Source organism: Balaenoptera acutorostrata, chromosome 13 (genome assembly GCF_949987535.1).
Source record: "Balaenoptera acutorostrata chromosome 13, mBalAcu1.1, whole genome shotgun sequence".
In the NCBI taxonomy this organism is placed as follows: Eukaryota; Metazoa; Chordata; class Mammalia; order Artiodactyla; family Balaenopteridae; genus Balaenoptera; species Balaenoptera acutorostrata.
Genome location: NC_080076.1, coordinates 46,292,391 through 46,309,537, shown reverse-complemented (window position 1 = coordinate 46,309,537; position 17,147 = coordinate 46,292,391).

The window sequence follows — 17,147 nt, the reverse complement described above, 5'->3', positions numbered from 1 at the left end:
TTTGACCAAAAAAAAAAAAGGTTCCTATTCTCATGGATATAACAGTCTAGTGGTGAGCACAGAGAGTAACAATCACACAAATACATGTAAACTTGCACCTATGAGACCTGTAAGGGAGAAGATGTATAAGAGCCCTGCAAACTCCTTAAGAATAGAATGTGGTAAAAGGTGAAACTGAAAAGTGGACAAGTGTCAGATAATCCAGGACCTTCTAGCCTAAATTAAAAATGTGTGTTCCCTTTTATGCTAAAAGGCATTGAATGGCTTAAAAATATATTTATAGGCTTGGGTTTTTGCTCTTGAAAATGCCTTTTCCAGCACTCATGTATCAGTAGTAAACAGATTGGAGGCTGGCCGGAATGGATGCAGATCTGTTAGGAAGTAACAACAATGATAATCCAGGTGAGGGACCATAATAACTTGCCTGAGAAAGACAGTGATGGTCAAGATGGAGAGAAGGGAATGAATTTGAGAGATGTTTTAGATGTAAAATCAGAAGAATTTGGTGACAGACTGGAAATGGAAGGTTAAAAAGAAAAAGGTGTCAATAACATCTCTTGGGCTTCAGTCTTGAACAACTAGATAGAGATAGATGGTTGTCTTATTGCCAGGGAAGTGGGCACTGGTCAATGTGAGAAAGAGAACATGAGTTTTCAACACGATGAGCTTCAGCTGCATTTGAAATTTCCAAGAGGAGACGTCAAGTAGGCTTTTGGATGTATAGGTCTGGAGTTCAGAGTAAAACAGGCCTGGACTTTGTAGATCTATCTGTAGGTTTTTATTGCATGAGACCAATCTAGAGACTCTGGATAGGGAAAGGGAACGTAGGACCAAGCCTCACAAAATAATGCATCGAATGGGCTGAATTCAGAGAATAGAAATTGTTGCATCAAAGTGCATGTATATTTAAATTTTTGTTAGCTATGGTCAAATCACCTTCCCAAAACGTTTTACCAACTGGAACTTCCACTTTCAGTCAAGGAGATGATTTCCCATTTTCCTACTTCCTCCCCAGCAACGGGTATTATCTAATGTTTTTGTTATCAAATGTTTAATCTGATTGGTGACATATTTTTACTTGTTTTTTTTTGTTGTTGCTGTTGTTGCTATTATTTATATATCTAATAATGACTAAGATTGAGCAACTTCTGCCTATGAATCATTTTATGTCCTTTTAAGTGAAAGATCTACTTATGTCCTTTGCTGGTTTTTCTTTTGGGTTGTCAACTTTTTCTTACAGATTTGCAAGAGCTCACTACTTATTATGGGAACTGAACTTTGTTACACATGTAAACAAATTTTTTCTAGCTTATCTGTCTTTTTTCTTTGCTTATGCTTATTTGCTATATTCATGTTTTAATTTTTATGTTGCTAAAATTCATCAATCCTTAACTCTATGGGATTTAGATCAATATCCCCTACTTCAAGGTATTTAAATTTTTACTCAGTTCTTTTCTTCTATGACTGGCTTCCTTTACATTTAAATCTTTTCTCCACCTGGAATTTCTTCTGGTATAAGGAGTAGGTTAATTTTGTTCTAAGTGGCTGGCCACCTGCCTCAATACCATCTTTTGAATTATGTACATTTTCTTAGTGGTCTGAGACGCCATCTGTATTTCAGACCAGAGATCTTTCTTTAATTATACATTAAATCTATACCTGAAATTCTTAATCTATTTCATTGATCTTTTTCTTCGTTTTCCAGTTCCAAAATGTGTTAATTACTGTAGTGTCATATTTAATATCTTGTAAGGCTTGACTTCTCTCATTACTATACTTTTCATATACTAGAATTTAAATTTCTATTCTTAATTATTTGTTACTTGATATGAATATGAAATCATTTTGTCAAATTCCACAAAAAAGAATTTTGGGGGATCTTTTTGTCATATTGCTTTTCTGCACAGAAACAAGTACGTCTTTCTATTGGTTCATGTCTTCTCTATGTCCCTCAGGAAAACTTTAACGTTTTCATCATGCAGATTCTACACATTTCTTCTCTGCTTCATTATGAGGTAGTGCATTTATAGTTGCTACTATAAACTAGTATATTTCTAAATAATTGTCTAGATTATTGAATTTTGTTATTAATTAGGGACTCAGCCACCTTAATAAATTTTCATATTGTTTGCATTAATTTTTAATTGATTCTCTTGGAATTCCCATGTAGAAAAATGTATGTTTTATGAATAATCATAATTTTAACGCCCTTTCAATATTTGTATTTGGCTATTACTTCCAGAAAATATTCTATAATAGTGGGATCATTTTCCTGATTTAAAAATATGTGTTTACCATTTAACATTAAGCATAATGGCAGATTTTTGTATGATACATCATTTTTATAAAGTTAAAGATCATTCCATTTCTTTATATTTCATTCTTTCATTTTAAAACAGCTGATGAATTACATCAAGCTTTTTTAAGCACCTATGGAAGTTATTTTTTTGAGTTGTTACAATGGTTAAATATTGTAATAGATGCTTCTAACTTTGAACCACCTTACTGTACTAGGTAAAATTTCAATTGGTTGTGACTTATTCTTTTAATGTGCTCCCCAAATTCATATGTCAATATATTATTTCAAACTTCAGCAACTTTATCAGTGAATAATATTGTTCCATTTGGATTTGTTGTTGGGTTGCTTTTTGTTTTTGCTGTCTTTGTCTAACTTATTTTCAGAATCATATTTTTATAATCTGTCAATGGCTAAAGATATAAATTAAAATCTCTTAGTTCTATCTCTTTCCTTTGCATTTTTTCCTTTGAGCATGTTATGCTATTTTACTTGATGCAAAAATATTCATGATAATGACATCTTCACCATACTTAATTATTGTCTCCTTTAAAAATGTCTTTATTTAAATTTTATCAATAATATATAATGCTACTCCTGCTTTCTGCCTTGTGTATATTGGTGCTAAAAATATTTAGAAAACTGGATATAAAAACATGATATTTTCTAGAGTTTAAAATGTCACAACTCAAATTTTTTTCATTGGTCTCATAAATGCCCTTTATTGCTATTCTTCATTGTCATTGGATGTTCTATGATCCAATTAAGAATCGAATACTGTGTGGAGTTTTTTTTTTTTTTTAAGTATTTTTTTTTTTAATTTTATTTATTTATTTTTGGCTGTGTTGGGTTTTTTCGTTTCTGTGCGAGGGCTTTCTCCAGTTGCGGCAAGCGGGGGCCACTCTTCATCGCGGTGCGCCGGCCTCTCACCATCGCGGCCTCTCCCGTTGCGGAGCACAGGCTCCAGACGCACAGGTTCAGCTGGTGTGGCTCACGGGCTCAGCTGCTCTGCGGCATGTGGGATCCTCCCGGTCCAGGGCTCGAATCCGTGTCCCCTGCATTGGCAGGCAGACTCTCAACCACTGCGCCACCAGGGAAGCCCCTGTGTGGAGTTTTGATGTCCCTTTAGTCTCCTTTAATCTAGCACAATCCCCCACTATATTTTGTATATCATAACATTGACATTTTTGAAAAATTCAGGTCATTTTATTGTAGAACATTCCAAAATTGAGATTTTTTTCTGATTGTTTTCTCATTTGAAGATTCAGGTTAAACACTTTGGGCAAGAATATTACATGGGTGACATTATATAATTTTGATTGCATCATGCAAGGAGGTGCATGTTTTCAGCTTGTCCCATTTTGGGCAATGCTTAGTTTTACCCATTGGTGAGATGATGTGATATATGGAGACCATGTAAATACCTGGTTTCCCAACAAAGCTTCACTCAATAATATTAACACCCATTGATGATCTTTACCTGAATCACTTATTACATTGCTGGGTGCAACATTAAAATTTTCTAATCTACGATTTTTTCTATATTTATTAGCTGACAGCCTTCTCTAAAGAAGAGCTTACTTTTCATCACCACCATTCCTTCTGAGGAACACTGTGAACTCATGTATTCTTTTTTATTCAATGTGTCATAGCTCATTAACATCATTATTCTTTTTGATGCTTTTTGCATCATTATTCTTTTTGATACTTTTTGCATCAAGGACACTGAAACTGATTATACAGCAGAAGTCTTTGTTATTAGGAGTTATATACTGTAGAAATGAAGTGTCATGATATATGCAACTTTAAAAATATTGAAAATATTCAAATACACAAATTATACAAAATATACCAAAAAAGTGTATTTATACATAAAGAGAGAGTTAATGTGGCAAAATATTAACAAATTTTAAGTCTGGATAAAGGTTTGAATCTTTTTAAGCAGAAAAGGAAAAAAAACAGAAAACAAACAAAATGTTAAAAACTGATCAGTTCTTACACTAAACCTCAGGTAGATTCCTTTTTCTTCCATTGCACCCAATTTGAAAAGGAGGGAAGTGTTCCCCTCCAGTGCCCAAACCTTATTCGTCCACCTCCATTAAGTCTATCATTCGGTACTGTCCATTTTACCTCCATCATACATCTATCTCTTTTTCCCTTCCCACTGAAACCACACTATTTCAGGTTCATTACCTAAACCATTATGGTGGCCTCCAAGTTTATCGTTCTGTCTCTAGTGTCTCTTCTCTATCCATTAACCACAAAGTTTCCAAGACAAATTCCTTAAGCACAGCTTTGACTAAGTAAATACCTGTTCAAAAGCCCACAGTGGTTCTTTGTCTGCCATATAATACCACGCAGATTCCTCAGCAGGGCATTCAAAGTCCTCCGCATTCTGTCAACTCATCAGCCCTGCTACCTTCAACAACATAAATAATATACTTAGGTCCAACTGACTCCTTTTTGGCCTGAAAAATACATATCCCTTTCTGCCTTCTTTCCCATCTACATGTCCATTTGTTGAGAATGTAGTCATCCTAAAAATTTCAAAATCTACCTCTTCCATGAAGTGTTTTCCAATTCCCTTAATGCGGAAATTATTTCCCTTTTGCAGGACTCAGAACACTCACTATATGCATTTCCTATTGCACATACATCAATGTGCCTTGTAATAGAGACAAAACTCATCACCCCTTTGAGAGCCAGTCAAGATTATAGCCTTCTTAAAGACAGGAACCTCTTTTTTTTCTTTTTCAGTATTTCAGCTTTGCTTTATTTATTTTTTTAAATTGGGGTATAGTTGTTTTACAATGTTGTGTTAGTTTCTACTGTATAGCGAAGTGGAGTTCCCTGTGCTATACAGCAGGTTCTCATTAGTTATCTATTTTATACGTATTAGTGTATATATGTCAATCCCAATCTCCCAATGTATCCCACTCCCCTTCCCCTGCTCGGTGTCCATACGTTTGTTCTCTATGTCTGTGTCTCTATTTCTGCCTTGCAAACCAGTTCATCAGGACAGAAACTTCTATTACCCATTTTTACCTCTCCTAAAAACTAGTACAGTCCCTAGTAGGGCTCAAGAATGTTGGTGGAACTGAATTTTTTAAACTGCAGTCAAATAACAGTTTCTGAAAATGATGAAGTAAACTTTTTACCATCTCATAGGCTATATGGTCACCCCTAAATGGCAAATATTCTAGACAGCCATCAATGAATTTATTACCCTGAAACATATCAGTATCATCATCATCATCATCAAAAGCAGAGTCTTCAAAAATGAAAGGCAATGGTGGAAAATCTTGAAACGGTAGAGGGTGATTGCATTTTGTTTGCACCAGATACAGTAAATAAGTTGGAGACATAAATTTGCCTCTGAGAGGTTGCAATATTAAGATGTTTTGATTTGGGAGGAAATATGATTACTGTAGTTACCCAAGAAGAGACATGACGTAAGGAAAGCAATGTTTCAGAAACAATATTCTGGAAGAGGAATACAAAACTAAAGGGAAGAACGCAGCGGCGCAGTTAGAGGTGTGGCCTGGCAATGTCAGGTGAAGAGAGCCAGGAGGGGATCTATGACAGCAAAAATGAAGACAGAAAGGCACAGATACAAATTTAAAGTATATCAAGAGTTGATTTAGGTAAGCTACAAAGAAAAGAAGAAATCAAGCATTTTAGGGATCAATTCTATTGTATCATAAATGTGTAGGATTCCCAAAGCACCTTGTGCATGTTTCTATTTAGCAAGTTGGGGAAAAGTGTGTTTTCTTTCTCATCCCAGCTAGCTTGGAGCCACTTAAGGGCAAGGACCATGTTGCGTCCATCTTTGTAACTCCCGTGCCTAGTCTAGGCACAGAGAAGGCCACTGAAAAAAATATTGTAGAACTGAATTGATGACAATTTATTATAGGTAAAAGGGAGGACTGAACTTGCACATGAAATTCAAAGAGTACCCTGGGGTGGTAGCTGATACACATATGTGTGTGAGTCGGACAGTCTTCCAGAAAGGAGTAGTAATACTTTTGTTTCAGGATGTTTGCAACTATGGTGTAACCTTTTTAAGAACAGGGTTCAAAATTATTTTGAACATTACATAGCAGCAAGCACAGTACTGAGCATGCAGTGGATGTTCAATTAGAAATATTTTAAAATATTGTTTTAAAAACTGGCAATAAAAACAAATCTCTTTCACCATCTTCATTTTACCATAAAATATTTAAGTAAAGTCCAGTGTTCTCAAAATCACATGAGATTTTCCCCTGCTAATGAATATTCTTTCTATATAGAGAAAAATACATAAAGATGTGATGATGTTGGACTCTCATTCTAGAGCTGACTAGAGAAAAATGAAAAAGTTTTCCTTATATCCGATTTAAAGAAAAGGAAGAAGAGTTAGACTATAGATTATTCTAGTCAATTAAATAAAGTCGTTCTGAAAATATAAAACTAAAAATATAATTTGATTATCAAGATGTATCTTTTCTTCAATAATTAACTGCTTCCTGATTTCTGTGTACACTCTCTAGATCAATCTTCTGAATTCTCCTAAAATCAACTAATGTACTAATGAATCATATTTTGTATTACAAACTATTCATCTGATGCAGGAGTTAGCAAACTTTTTCTGTAAAGGGCAAGATAAGTAATTATTTTAGGCTTGGCAGGCTACTTGGTCTCTGTCATAACTACTCAGCTCTGCTGTTGTAAAGGGAAAGTAGCCATAGACAATGCATAAGCCAATGAGTATGGTTGTGTTCCAATAAAATAACAAAGAAGGTAGTGAGCCAGATTTGGCCCATGGCTATAATTTGCCAACACCTACTTTAGTCCACTATTTTTAATTTTATTATGAAAATTCTCAAATATACAGAAAACAAAGAGAAAACCATATGCTATCATTTAGCTTTAACAGTTAACGTTTTGCCATATTTACTTCAGCTATTTTATTGCTGAATTACCATTACAAAAATTTCTGTCATCATGAGATTTTGTTCCTACATAATTTAGCATGTATCTTTAAAAATAAAGACATATCAATAAATATATTAATAAATAGAATTATAATTAGCCAATCATAATCAATTGTATAATTTTATATAATTATAATAAATAAATATCATAAATATAAATTAATTGATACAATAAATGATATTAATAAATTATTAATAAATAAATAGGACATAGTACTAATAAAATTTATAATAATTCCCCAACAGTCTATATTTAAATGTTCCCAAATACCCCCAAAGTTATTTCTATAGGTGTTTTGTTCAAGTCAGATTAGTACTAATAAAAGTTATAATAATTCCCCAACAGTCTATATTTAAATTTTCCCAAATATCCCCAAAGTTATTTCTTTCTCTTTTTTTTAACATCTTTATTGGAGTATAATTGCTTTACAATGGTGTGTTAGTTTCTGCTTTATAACAAAGTGAATCAGCTATACATATGCATATACATATATCCCCATATCTCCTCCCTCTTGTGTCTCCCTCCCTCCCACCCTCCCTATCCCACCCCTCTAGGTGGCCACAAAGCACTGAGCTGATCTCCCTGTGCTATGCGGCTGCTTCCCACTAGCTATCTATCTTACATTTGGTAGTGTATATATGTACATGCCACTCTCTCACTTCACTCCAGCTTACCCTTGCCCCTCCCCATGTCCTCAAGTCCATTCTCTACATTTGCGTCTTTATTCCTATCCTGCCCCTCAGTTCTTCAGAACCTTTTTTTTTTTTAGATTCTATATATGTGTGTTAGCATACAGTATTTGTTTTTCTCTTTCTGACTTACTTCACTCTGTGTGACAGACTCTAGGTCCATCCACCTCGCTACAAATAATTCAATTTCGTTTCTTTTTATGGCTGAGTAATACTCCATTGTATATATGTGCCACATCTTCTTTAGCCATTCATCTGTCAGTGGACACTTAGGTTGCTTCCCTGTCCTGGCGATTGTAAATAGTGCTGCAATGAACATTGTGGTACATGTCTCTTTTTGAGTTATGGTTTTCTCAGGGTATATGCCCAGTAGTGGGATTGCTGGGTCATATGGTAGCTCTATGTTTAGTTCCCAAAGTTATTTCTGTAGCGGTTTTGTTCAAATCAGGAATCCCATTAAGTATCAGACATTGCATTTGATTGTTATACACGAAGTCTCATTTAATCTAAAGCAGCCTCCATCCCCCAGACTTTTTTATGTGACTCATTGAGGAATAGTCTGACTTTAAACAATGTGAGCAAGACCTAGAATCAAGGGACTTCCCTGGTGGCACAGTGGTTAAGAATCCACCTGCCAATGCAGGGAACACGGGTTCGAGCCCTGGTCCAGGAAGATCCCACATGCTGTGGAGCAACTAAGCCCATGCGCCACAACTACTGATCCTGTGCTCTAGAGCCACAACTACTGAGCCCGCATGCCACAACTACTGAAGCCCGCACGCCTACAGCCCACGCTCAGCAAGAAGAGAAACCACCGCAATGAAGAGTAGACCCTGCTCGCCGCAACTAGAGAAAGCCCGCGTGCAGCAACAAAGACCCAACACAGCCAAAAATAAAAATAAACAAAATAAATAAATTTATAAAAAAAAAAGACCTGGAATCAATACATCTCATAGGAACATTAATATAGAGGGAAATACAAAAGTTTCTGTTCCTATTATCCTTAACATTTATCTCAATTCTCCACTTTTAAGATTTTTAAAAAATCTTTCACCTATTTTTTAAACAATTTCTAGAGCTGATTAAGGTAGTTTAGATACATATACGACACCAGAGGCTCACATATAACATAAAAACATATTCCAAAGTTTTTCTCTGGAATATATGAGTCCATGCTATGGGTGCTGTGTAAATGAAGGGAGATAGAATAGTCACTTTAATAAGGCTTAAGAAATTCTAGATCAGTAGAATCCATCACCTCTTGTGAAAGATGCTGATTATTTTGTGTTTCAAGAGGGTATTACAGTATCCCAAGCTGTGAAAAAATATAGAAATGTAGACACTTGGGATGACATTCTAGGGTGTGCAGTGCCTTATGAGAGAGCAAAATTATTTCCCAGGAGAATTTTGATCCTTGTGAGAAAATCTGTCAGCTTACCAGAAAACACCAGAAAAAAAAAAACAACAACAACAGAAAAATCACCCCAAATTTCATAAAATTCCCATGAAGTGAGAACTGTTGGTATGTAAGTGGAGGTGCACATGATGAACATTGTTCATAGTAGAAATAGGGTACAGTGAGACCAGAGAGAAGGAGCAACCTTATACAGCACTTATGCCACAGTGGGGTGTGAGGTTACAGATAAAGGGCCTGGAAGAAATACCTGAGAAAACATGACCATAGAAATGAGAGAGGTGTGTGCTGTTGCCTACCTATGTTTTAAAGTTTCTCAATTCATTGGCATTAAGAAATAGGCTCAGCAAGTAGTCAAAAATAAGGGACTTGGCAACTGAGATGATAGAAATGCATAAAGGAAAAGGAATCAAATGTGCTGACTGGAAAAGCAGAAAGCTAGAGATCCCTCAACTGAGAAAAAGAATAGGGTAGATTTAATTAGAAGGAGCTGAATTTATAAAGAACAGGAATTAAAGCTTAGAATAAAATAGAAGATAATAAAAGCAATGATGTTCTAACCTCTCTGCACTGGGCAATATGGTAACCACTGGTCACATGTGGCTATTTAAATTTAACTTAAAGTTAAAAATTCAGTTCCTTAGTCCTATTAGTTACATTTCAAATGCTCAATAGCCACATATGGTTAGTGGCTACCATACTGGATGCACAGATAGAGAACATTTCCACATTTCAGGAAGTTGTCTATTGGACGATACTGTTCTAAGGACATTAAGATGAGTAGGAACGAAAAACGCAGAGAAAGAGATGAAGGAGGAGGGATGGTGATTCATAAACTCCCTTCCCCACTTCTTGCTTAATGTCACTAGTTCTCATGTGACAATTAACATAGCCACTGTTCTGCAGCATCGGAGTTCTGCCACACCTCCTCCCCAGAAAGCTGCTGGAGACTTTGCTGCCTTAGGATGCTCTAGTTGGTTGGTACTGTGGAACAAGGCCTTGAGTTAGGGGTGGAGTCAGAACTGGGTGTGGGGAAGAGTCATTCCATGCATGAAGAGGCCCTGTGTACATCTTAGCAACATGCCCAGAATTCAGGGTGGATAAAACATTCACTGGCCCCTGGAAAGCTTGCAGGAGCAAGTCCTCTCACCTCCAGCGCCAAGTGAGTCTTTAGTCATTCATGGTCAGACAGGCCTACTACTAATACATTGCTCAGACTAAGTCATAGGTCGATACTTACGTTCTATCTTACTTGATGAATAAGAAATTTGGCCTGATCATCTCCTTTTAGTTTATTTATTCACATCAACCAATTCCTATCATAAGCATTCTTATGCACAGCAAGTAAATACAGGAAGCCTATCTCCTTCCCTCTAAACTCCATGATGAATAGCATGACATTTCAAGTCAGTGTGGAGTAACCTTCTTTGCCACATACCTGCAGTGAAACGACAGCATTCTAGAGAACCTCTGACCCTCAGAGATATCCTTCCTTTCTGGGACAATTTTTAACACCTTTTGACCATAATCAACATCTTATCAGATAGAGCTCTTTTTCCAGACTGCCATTTCGATCTCCATAGACTTCCTGCCACTCACAATATTTATACGAGACATTGCCAGGTGAAGAGGAGGTTACCCCCGAACACTTCCAAAGGCTTCCCTGTGAGAGTCATTATTTATTTTCACAGACTTCAGGGCTGCATTCAGTTTCCCGTTTGCATGTGTGGGCAACCTTTTCTCCAGTGTATTCCCTGTGCTCTAATTGGCTAACTATATAGATTCTTGGCTCTGGGCTCGGGAATCCTCATTGACTTTTAACCCACTTCACCTGAAGAACAGATTTCTGTGTTTCCATTAGTATTTCAGGCTCTGATCCTCATTTTTAAAATTATCAACGGGACTTTTTATTTTTTTAAATTAATTAATTTATTTATTTATTTTTGGCTATGTTGGGTCTTCGTTTCTGTGCGAGGGCTTTCTCTAGTTGCGGCAAGCAGGGGCCACTCTTCATCGCAGTGCGCAGGCCTCTCACTATCGTGGCCTCTCTTGTTGCGGAGCACAGGCTCCAGAGGCGCAGGCTCAGTAGTTGTGGCTCACGGGCCTAGGTGCTCCACGGCATGTAGGATCTTCCCAGACCAGGGCTCGAACCCGTGTCCCCTGCATTAGCAGGCAGATTCTCAACCACTGCGCCACCAGGGAAGCCTGTCAACAGGACTTTAATTGGTGGTTTTGATTGTTTACTTTTAAGCTGGCTTAGTGATATTTTAAATTTTGTTTTACTGCATATGAAGAGGACAGAAACTTAAAGGGAGAAAAATAATTGGGGAAAGAAGATATTCATTTAGAGAGAAAACAGAGACTGCCATAGACTTAGGCTGGTCACTTAAAAGGAATTGTGATTTATGCAAGGAACATTATAAGTATCACAGTTTTGCTTGTATGAACTAATGCTTTAAAAAAAAATCCTCGCTTTTACATTAGCAAATTTTCTGTCTCTTAAAAAATAGCTTAGAAAATGACTGACTGTCTCCTAACGACCACTGAAATGGAAAGTTTATAATTTTCTACTGTAACCTGAAGATCTGGCAAGGAGCATGGGCCAGATAATCCTCTTTGAATAATATAAACTTCCAGACTCCACTTGCCTTTTTAACATGGGAAGAAGCTAAACAACCTGTAAATAAAGCATAGGGTGAAAAGCCCCTATCAGTTGTACAACTCTACACACTTCTGATCCCTTTAAATGCCTGCCACTGGAAACCTTCAATAAAGGAATGAATCTTCCATGCCTCACAAAGAGCTGCCTTTCGGCTAGAAGAGGGTGTGTCCCCAAGCTTTTACCTGCGAGCAATGATGATCTTGTTAAGCACTGCAATGAGACCAGCCCAAGTTTTTAGGGTGGGGATCTAGACAGGTTATCCGCACCTTCAGACCTGCTCCCAGAGAAGAAAGAAACACCTCAAAGCCTGCACATAAGAACATCTACTGAGAAATTATTTTAAGCAGACACCAGCTGAGTGGGGGGAGGAAAAAGAACAGAGAAGAACAAACAAAAGTCCCTTGGTCTTGGATGTAAGAGAACCCAGCAGCAATGAACTGGCCCTTCTTCAGAACAGCTGCAGTGCTGTCCATTTTCCTGGTAAGTGGATCCTGTTAAAAACTTTCCACCATCATTTCATTGTAAACAAGTGAGGACTTTTAAGACAATGTTTTTTTATGTTACTTCCAACCTAAACCCGTTAAAGGTTTATGTTAATGATAAGGTGATTTTATAAACTAGATTTTTAAATAGTGTTTCTCTCCTTAATTGAAGACTCAAGATCATATTAATGCATCACATTAACTCATCATATCACATCTCTGACATCGAAGTCATTGCTAAGTCATGCCAAGAAAACACTGAATTTGGGAAAGTCATATCACTACTTAATAGCATTTTGTTGTTCAAATTCTCTTTTGCAGGTGGGCTTTGAAAACTAATCTCACAGGTGTATCTTGATTTTTAACCTAGACATTTTCCCATACTTTTTATATCTTTGCTAGTAGATTCACTCTAATTTTTAAAACATAAAATTAGGATCCATACAAATTAAAATCATAGCTGTTTGTGACTGGCTTCACCATCCAAACAATCTCAGCAGTTCCATATGTGGTTGGGGGTCCATATCACTAATATCAGAAGCCCCACACTGCTAAACTGTAACTTCATTTAAAACAACATTTTTTAATTTCAAAAAGAATGGCAGTACAGGAGATTTATAAATGACATAGTAGGTGAAGGAATGGCTATAATTAAGGAGTAAGTATAATTATTCTGATACTGGTTCTTACTACTGGAAAGTCAGTAATGACTGTGACATAAAAGTTGTACATTTGATGATCAGAGAAATGTAACAGAATGCTTTATCATTGCCCCCCTACATGTTACTCGTCTTCTCTTTAGAGATAATTCTAAGGGCAACACCAGTGTGTTGCCTCAATTTCACTTATGTTGAAAAATTGAAAATCGTAGTCTCTCTCACAATAAGGTTAATATAATCCAAAGAGGCGAGTGTCAGGTAAATTGTCCTCCAGTTTGGCAAGATGTAGTGCTGTGGTGCATATGTGTCTCTACTTGCTTAATTTTTGAACTGGATTGTTGTGTTTCTATAACAAGGTAGATCTTTGATTCAACATATGCTGGTTAGCTTGAATTCACTTTTAATTGAGAGGCCATAACCAGTGAATTTAGTTATAAATGAGCATCAGTAAGCTGTAGCTGTAGTTCCAGACTGCCCTTCAAACATTAGCCTTATTCCATGGACGTGATCCTGAGGATCAGACGATATCATAATTTGGGACACAGCAGGGATTAATGAGCACCACAGAGTACGTCATTTGAACATAGGAGAGCGTGTTAATTATGCAATAATAAAATACTTTTATTTTTAATTTCATATAAATTTGATCCAATTAAGGCCTATTATAGTGTCAGTTGATTAAAGTTTATTCAGATGCTTATGTACTTTCATTGAATCTATACGATGCCTTTTACTATTTTTATGATTATTTCTAACTGATTACATCCTATAAAATTCCTTTAAACAGCCAATTGTAACTAGTCGGTCTTCAGTACAACATATCATTTTATCAAAATCATGTATCCTCGTTGAACTTTCTTTGTAGAGAGATTTCTGGGCATTTGTACTTTATTTTCTGAGTCTGGATAGTTTTTGTTTGTATGTAGATTGTTTATTTGTTGCCATATTTTGCTTTGGAATCAATCATAAGTTTCTCATACACCTTATGAAAATTATTTCTCAAAGAACTTATTTTATAAAGACTTGAGATGTTTCATTTCATGTTATCGTAACATTTTTTGTAAAACATTTCACTTTCTGAGGTTTAGAAAATCACAATTTATTTTTACTACTGATTTTACCAGATAATTTGGATAAATGTCCTTTGGAGTTATCCAATCTATTTTTGCTTTAAAATACTTTTTTTCTGAAAATTAACCATCACTACAGCAAACTCTTCTTCTTACTTTTCTGCTAGCCTTATTCTGAATGTTTGCTTTTACCAATTAAAAAAAAAAAAAGAAAGAAATCTATGTAAAGTCTTTATATTCTTCTCTGCTCAAAGTTGGTAAGTGAAAATCTACATTAGGGAGCATATTTGGACAATTTTGAAGACCTTTAAGACATTTAAGCTGGTAGTATCTTTAATGCAAACCCACTGAGAGCTGGGCAAACATGTATTTACAAGTATGTTGTGTAGTCTGCTCAATGTACCTTTAAGTGTTAGACCTTGTTCAAATTAATGGGTTAGATCAGGGAGAATAAAGCTGAAGAAACTGCTCTTACAGAGACCAAGACTGTCACACGACTATTCCATTATTTAGACAAGTTGGCTGGACAGACAATAGTTTGCAGCTGTTATAACACTGCAAGCCAAATAAATGTTATTGATGCTACATTTATTTTTCTTTCTTTTTTGTTTCCATGGGATTAGTGTGTGTGGCTGGCAGGGGGCTGAGGGGTGGTTAGAATGAATTCTAGACCAGAAAACAATGTTACCTTTGCATCAAATATAAGAAATCTCTGTGAATGGTTGTAACAGTGGTATAAGGTATGGCATGGTGACTGTGGGAAAGCAAAGTAGAACCAGTAGAATTTTTATAGTTCTATTGATTTCTAAAACTTACTTGCGACTTTACCAGGTCCAATCAGTCACCTCAAATCAATACAAATCTCAAGATGTCTTTTTCTATAAAAGCCAACTTCTGCAGCTTACACTCAAAGAACAAATAAACCTATCTTTATCTATTACCAGGATTGATCGGTTTTTCAGTTCATCATACCAGCCTAGCTTCTCTTCTTTCCATGGTTAATACTTCCTTTTAAAAAAAACCCTTCTGGGGGCCTTCCCTGGTGGCGCAGTGGTTGAGAATCTGTCTGCTAATGCAGGGGACACGGGTTCGAGCCCTGGTCTGGGAAGATCCCACATGCCACGGAGCAGCTGGGCCCGTGAGCCACAGCTACTGAGCCTGCGCGTCTGGAGCCTGTGCCCCGCAACGGGAGGGGCCGCGATAGTGAAAGGCCCGCGCACCGCGATGAAGAGCGGTCCCCGCACCGCGATGAAGTGTGGCCCCCACTTGCCGCAACTAGAGAAAGCCCTCGCACGAACCGAAGACCCAACACAGCCAAAAATAAATAAATAAATAAATAAAGTAGCTATAAAATTAAAAAAAAAAAAAAAAAAAACCCTTCTGACCACTTGATAAACTAACTCCACAATTTGAACTTAGCTGAAATTATTAAGGATAAAGCAGGTTTTTTTAGAGTATTTCTCAGGACCAGTGCTAAAGTACACAGAATGTAATATATACTTTATTACATAGTTCATCAACTTAACGTGAACCAGTCATCTTAAATTTCCATAATTGTGTTCACTGATGCCTAAAGCAAGAGAAGGACTAACAAACTAGTACAGACCAAACAGAAGAGAAGCAAAGAGAGGATTCTTTTTTTTTTTTTTTTTTAATTTTTTTAATTTATTATTTATTTATTATGTTTATTTTTGGCTGTGTTGAGTCTTCGTTTCTGCGCGAGGGCTTTCTCTAGCTGCGGCAAGCGGGGGCCACCCCTCATCGCGGTGCGCGGGCCTCTCACCATCGCGGCCTCTCTTGTTGCGGAGCACAGGCTCCAGACGCGCAGGCTCAGCAGTTGTGGCTCACGGGCCCAGCTGCTCCGCGGCACGTGGGATCCTCCCAGACCAGGGCTCGAACCCCTGTCCCCTGCACTGGCAGGCAGATTCTCAACCACTGCGCCACCAGGGAAGCCCCGAGAGGATTCTTTATGCTTTCTTGTGCACATATTACAGTGAAACATATTATAGACATTAGAACTTCAGTAAAATATTTTATAGAAAATGGAAGCAGCATTTCAGTTCACCTGTTAAGTTTATAAATTGTATTTAAGCAAAATGATGATTCTCTTAAAAACTTTGGAATTTCACAGCAGATTTAAGATCAGCATGTTCTTTCACTTTTATGAAAACAGAGAGTACAAATTTGTCATCATTTAATTGGTTTGAGTTGCCACAGAGTAAAACATTTTGCTGTGTCTGATTTAGGTAATAGAAAAACCTAAAGAACTAGGAAATGCTAACTGGATAAATCTGAAGGCATGGCCCCTAAAGGACAAGATTTACCTACTTAACAAGGCTCATGAATCTAGAAAAATAACACTCTGTCTATACCCAGAGCACTTAATTTCTGATAACTCTTTTCTCCACTACACATTCTTCAAGGACACTGTTGCTGAGGTTCCCCGTGTCCTAACAGGCATGGCCTAACACAGAAGCAGGATGCATGCTCAGTAATGCAGTTAAACTCACTATGCTTCCCTCAGTGAGGGAACATCCTTACAGAACACTGGGTCATGTCACCCTTGCTGGCTATGCTTGGCATGCAAGGTCCTTTAATGGACTTAGGCAAGTCAAAGTGGTTTAAATGCCACTGGTTGCTGATCCATACTCTCAGTTGGTCCATGAGCACAGGGCACAACCTTGTCTAAGGAAAAACCACATCTTCAGAAATTAATGGCTGCCTGCTGCTCATAAAACGACTTGACTGTAAGTTATTGGAGGACAAGTTCTCTTCTGATTCACATTTGTATCCTTCACAGTGCCTTGCACCAGTGCAAGGTTGCTCCATAGATGTCTAATTCACAAAGCAGAGGCATCAAAAGGGAATTTTTGGATAGTTTGTCTTTTTTTTAAATAAATT